This window comes from Galeopterus variegatus, unplaced genomic scaffold (genome assembly GCF_000696425.1).
Source record: "Galeopterus variegatus unplaced genomic scaffold, G_variegatus-3.0.2 Scaffold904, whole genome shotgun sequence".
NCBI classification, from domain to species: Eukaryota; Metazoa; Chordata; class Mammalia; order Dermoptera; family Cynocephalidae; genus Galeopterus; species Galeopterus variegatus.
In genome coordinates this window covers 178,160-184,424 of record NW_007727015.1, presented here as the reverse complement: position 1 = coordinate 184,424, position 6,265 = coordinate 178,160, and positions in this window count along the sequence as shown.

The following is a 6,265-nucleotide window of genomic DNA, read 5'->3' as shown; positions in this document are numbered from 1 at the left end:
GTTCTGACACGATTTGAGTCATTCCACTTGCTCCCACTACCTATGACTTTGTTCCACTGTGACTCCCACAGGACACTGTAGACTTAGATGATTTGTAGTTTATTCCCTTTAGAAAAGGTCTGGCTTAAAACCACGTGGCCCCAAGAAACTTCTGGTTGGTAGAGAAGATAGGCTGCTTATTGCCAAGTATAGTCATTTCCAGGTGCCCACTGCTTTTCCATCCTGGAGTTGTGGCTTCTATATAATTAAATGATTCTAGCCTCATATGTGGCTTTCATTTTCTTAAATAATGCAGGTCAGTTGTAGAACTAGTTGCTTTTTCCTTTATTTTAGAAGACCAAATGCTAAAAGTCCATATCAAAATGCCAAATTCTGTCCATTTTGTTGCTTTTTTTCCCCCTAAACTGTTCTGGGGGCTATATCATAACAACTACCTCCGTGTGTGGGTGTGCATGGGTGAATGAAAGATCCTGTTCTTATTCCATCCCAGTTCTGTCTCCCTGATTCTTGTCTCTTTTTACATTTTTTTCTAGCTGTTGCAGTAGCTTTTAGTGTGGCTTTTATTAATTAATAGGAAAAGCACTGGGCCTTTTAACTTCCTTACCACTCTTCTCTTTCATCTCCTAAACTTTGAGTACTAATTCTTTTGTGAAGTTTGTATTTAAATGAAGAGAATGTTTCATTTTCTGTCTTTTAGGTTGATGGTTTCAAAAACTTGACTATGCTCACAGATCGGTAAAAATCCTTTTAACATGTATGCCCATTATATGGATATTCATCTACAAATTTTACACATGTAGTAATCTTAGTTATAAAACCAACACTAATTTGTAAATAATGAGATAAAAAGAAATATCCAGAACCAGTTGTCTTCCCACACCCACATGGTGATGGACCATTTTACATGCATATCATATTGGAGACCACAATTTTTAACCACAGTGTAGTGACACTCAAGTGGGATTGCAAATACTTTGTTACTAATGATTAATTTCCAAGCTTGCCTTTTCTAAATCCCTGCAGACTCAAGGTCATCGCTATACTATTACTACTTTCACTCACTTGCTTTCTGATGTGTTTTCATGAGTGGGGGAAAAGGGGTGAGGTTATACTTAATAACCTGTCAGTGGCAAAACCCCAGGAACACCAAGGAGAAAGTGCTGGAGAGTTGGAACCATTGTGTGTGCCAAGCTTGGAAAATAATTTGTGACATTCATGACTCTAGGTACGATCAGAAGGCTACCCAACTTTTCTAACTCTGAAGAGTTAAATCTAAATCTTACATATTGATATAAAATTAATACCAGCATATTACACAAGTGTTAAAATGTGCTTATTAGTTTCTTTTTTATCTCAGTGTGTTCATGGTCTCTCCACACAACAAAACCTTCTATACACTACAGAAAGGGATTGTCTGAGGGGAGAGAATTCCTAAGAGCCCAACTCCGATGTTGCTGTCAAGTTACATCATCTGTAGCAGTATTTCTTAGACTATGAAAGATGGTGTAACTTGCAAGTTGCTTTTCTACACTGAAAATACACCGATCGAGAAGCTGATTTTACTTAATACTTCATTCTTCACCTTGATTAATTTTTAGGGCCTGGGGCCAATGTTGACAACTGTTAAGTGGCACAAAAAGAATTAAAACATGGGCATGTTTTTTATACCTCTTTCAGATAAAAGCTATGATGTTTACCTGTATGATACATAGCATCTTTCTCAATTCTTAATAGTGGACCTCCAATTCTTCTAACTCCTTTTAGAAAAGGAATATTCCCCCCCCAAAAAAAAGAATAGCTTTATATTTTTTCAGATTTTATAAATAATACATGTTCATTCTGAGGAACTAAAACACGTAGAAATATAAAGGTCACCTGAAATCCCATCCTCCTGTGAAACCATTGGTTGCTTTGTAATGTGTCAACTTGGGTAAACAGTACTGCAATTCCCAGAATTCCCTCCCCATTTCCGGTTTGGGTAAAGCCACAAATTCTTGTGTAAGATTTGAGGGCTGAAATGAAGCATCAGCCATTGAGTAGCCCACACACATCGTCACGTATCCACTGGCTCACCTCCTTGGCATGAACCAGCATTCTGACCTGGGCCTGCAACAGTTCCAACTTCCCCTGGATCTTCCTTCAGCTTCTCTGATGAAGGGTCTCAGTGTCTGCAGGACGCGCACAGCATCAAGGCAACAAGAACTGACACAGATTTCAATATGTCCTCACGGGCTCCAGCTCATGGGTTCCAACTTGTTCTCCCCAACTTTACATCTTTTCTCACTACCTGCCCTATGGTCTTCAAGCTCCAGTATCACTGGGAAGAGAACACCCTTACAGAGACTACTTTACCACTTGCCACAATTATGTAAGGTCCCATCTATACATTAACCATAATGGAAATTAGGAACATTTTTATAAAGCTCTTTTGTGAGCATATGCACACTTAATTCAACAGGATGAAAAATTAAATGTTTAAGGAAGCACACTATAAGTAATCTAACATCCATCACTCTAATTTTAAGGATGTGGAAAATGAAAACTAGAAGAGAAAAATGCTGTTAGGATTTGTCTTCCCACACCCACATAATAATGGACCATTTTACATGCATACCGTATTGGAGATCACTACTTTTTAACCACTTGCAAGTTACACCATCCTTCATAGTCTAAGAGATGCTGCTACAGGTGATGTAACTTGACAGCAACATCAGAGCTGGGCTCATAGGAATTCTCTCCCTTCAGACACCCAAATCCCTTTTGGTAGTGCAGAGAAAATTTTCCTGTTGACAGACCATGAAAACACTGAGATAAAGGAGAAACGAATAAGAACATTTAACACTTGGGTAATATGCTAAGATTCAGACTTAGCTCTTCAGAGTTGGAAAAGTTGGGTGGCCTTAGATCATACTACAGTCATGACTCTCAAACTATTTTCCAAGCTTGACATACATGATGGTTTCATCTCTCCAGTATACTGTTCATAGAATGCCTCTCAAACTCCACTGAATGTAGTTGTTTCTTCCCCACAGAATACCAAAAAACATCAAAGCTTAGGCTACCTTTTTTAGAACAGTACTTCTTCAACAAGAAAACAAGTTTTTGGCTGCAGTGTCTCCTCAACACCATTATATAGTTACCACTATTAAAACAGTGAGAAAATACAAACGTTTACTAGAGACAATCTAGTGAAGTGATGCTAGAGGGAGGCTCTCCAGCCTTCACGGAAATGAACAGCCCTAGAAAAACATGGCTCCTGCTCTCACATGCAAAATTAGTCCACATCGACAATTTAAAAACTATTTGGGAACCATCCGTGTGGCCTCATTTTTAGAAAAAGTAGGGTTCTGTACCATAAAAATAAAAAGATGACTCAGGAGCAAGAGCACAGAGTGTGGGCAGAAGCCAGATGGGAAAGAGGCAAAATGCAAAACACCAGACTATAATGGGTGTCTTACTGTACTTTAATTCCAAAGTGAAATTGGAGATAATTTAGTTCTGTGATCACAGGACTCTGCCAACTATGAAATCTGAAACATTAATAACAATGTTGAAAATCATTCCTGTAACACACTTCTAAGGTTGCATAATAGTTATAAATTTCCTAGTCCTTTGATTTCTGAAGCTACTGACAGGCTTATTGAGGACAGACAGTCCCATGGAAAGCAGCAGATGCTTTTCTATGCTCAAGACATTGGCTCAGCTCTGTGGTGAGGATGAAGCTGATTAAGATGTAGACCCTGTTCTCACTTAATAGGGTATTAAGATTTATATAAACACAGAATGTAGTAAGGGTTAAGGAACAGACATGGGAAAGGAAAAATCTGAGGACAGCATTTGAGCTGAGCCTTGATATACTGGATAGGCAGACATGGCAAGAAATAATAAAAACCAAACTCTCCTCTAAAAATATCGAGTACCTGAATTCGGGGATGAGGGTGATTTTTTGAAGCAGATGCTGGGAAAATGACTAAAAAGCTTTCTCCCAGATAGATACCAGAATTCTCAAAATCGGCCTTTAAATGAAAGCTCGGTATTCACTTAAATCTTCATTTTAATTCAGCAACAAAACAAAGATCAGCTATAGCTTCTAGAAGCACTCAGATTCTATCAGGATAGAAAAACATGGCAACAAAATAGAGATGTAACTGATAAAATCATTTCTCAATGTCCAAATATTCTTTCTCACCCCTAAGCTGAATGTCTTCATTTCACCCAGTCTTTACTTACTTGGGAAGTTTGGAGTAGCAGAGAAGGCCATGACTTACAGGAATACCTCGGACATACTGCAGGTTTAGTTCCAGACAATAACAGTAAAGCAAATATTGCAATGAAGCAAATATCACAATAAAGTGAGTCACACAAATTTTTTGCTGTTCCTGTGCATATAAAAGTTATGTTTATTAACACTATACTGTAGTCTATTAAGTGTGCAATAGCATTATGTCTAAAAAACCAATGCACATAACAATTAAAAAATACTATGCTAACAATCACCTGAGCCTTCAGCTAGTTGTAATCTTTTTGCTGATGGAGGGTCTTGCTTTGATTTTGATGGCTGCTGACTGATCAGGGTGGTGGTTGCTGAAGATTGGGGTGGCTGTGGCCATTTCTTAAATGATGATAATGAAGTCTGCCCCATCAGTTGACTCCTCCTTTCACAAGATTTCTCTAGCATTTGATGTTGTTTGATAGCATTTTACCCACTGTAGAACATCTTTCAAAATTGGAGCCCACCCTCTCAAATCCTGCTGCTGCTTTATCAACTAAATTTATGTAATCTTCTAAATCCTTTGTTTTCATTTTAACAATATTCACAGCATCTTAATCAGGAGTAGATTCCATCTCAAGAAACCATTTTCTTTGCTCACCCATAAGAAGCAACTCTTCATCCATTAAAATTTTATCAGGAGATTGCAGCAATTAAATCACACCTTCAGACTCCACTTCTAGTTCTCTTGCTATTTCTATCACATCTGCAGTTGCTTCCTCCACTGAAGTCCTGATCCCCTCAAAGTCATCCATAAGAGTCGGAATCAACTTCTTCCAAACTCCTATTAATGCTGATATTTTGACCTCTTCCCATAAATGTTCTTAATGGTATCTAGAATAATGAGTCCTTTCCAGAAGGTTTTCAATTGACTTTCCCCAGATCCACCAGAAGAATCACTATCTACAGTAGATATAGCCTTATAAGGCTAAGTCTTGAAAGTCAAAATTACTCCTTGATCCAGGGGCTGCAGAAGGAAACTGTTAGCAGGCATGAAAACATTAATCTCCTTGTACATCTTCATCAGAGTTCTTGGGTGATTAGGTGCATTGTTGATAAGCAGTGATATTTTGAAAATAATCTTTTTTTTCTAAGCAGTAGGTCTCAATAGTGGGGGTAAACCATGTTGTCAACTGATGTGCTGTCATCAGGCTTTGTTGTTCCATTTATAGAGCACAGGCAGAGTAGATTTATCATAATTCTTAAGGGTCCTAGGATTTTTAGAATGGTAAATGAACACTGGCTTTAACTGAAAGTCACCAGATGCATTAACCCCTAACAAAAGAGTCAGCTTGTCCTTTGAAGCTCTGAAGTCAAGCACTGGCCTCTCCTCTCTAGCTATGAAAGCCCTAGGTAGCACCTTCCAATATAAGCCTGTTTTGTCTACATTGAAAATCTATTGTGTAGCATAGCCACCTTTATAAATGATCTTAGCTAGATCTTCTGAACAACTTGCTGCAGCTTCTGCATCAGCATCTGCTGCCTCACCTTGCACTTTAATGTTATGAACATGGCTTCTTTCCTTAATCCTCATCAACCAACCTCTGCTAGCTTCAAACTTTCCTTCTGCAGATTCCTCACCTCTCTCAGCCTTCTTAGGCTTCTTAGAATTGAAGAGAGTGAGGACCTTGCTCTGGATTAGGCTTTGGCTTAAGGAAATGTTGTAGCTGGTTTGATCTTCTACCCAGACCAACTAAAACTTTCTTCATATCAGCAATAACGCTGTTTCACTTTCTTATCATTCATGTTTTCACTGGAGTAGCACTTTTAATTTCCTTGAAAAACTTTTCCTTTGCATTTACAATTTGGCTAACTGGTGCAAGAGGCCTACCTTTCAACCTGTCTCAGCTTTTGGCATGCCTTCCTCATTAAGCTTAATCTTACTTTCACTTGAACACTTAGAGGCCATTGTAGGGTTAATAACTGGTATAATTTCAATATTGTTGTGTCTCAGGGAATAGGGAAGCCCAAGAAGAAAGAGAGAGACAAGGGAAC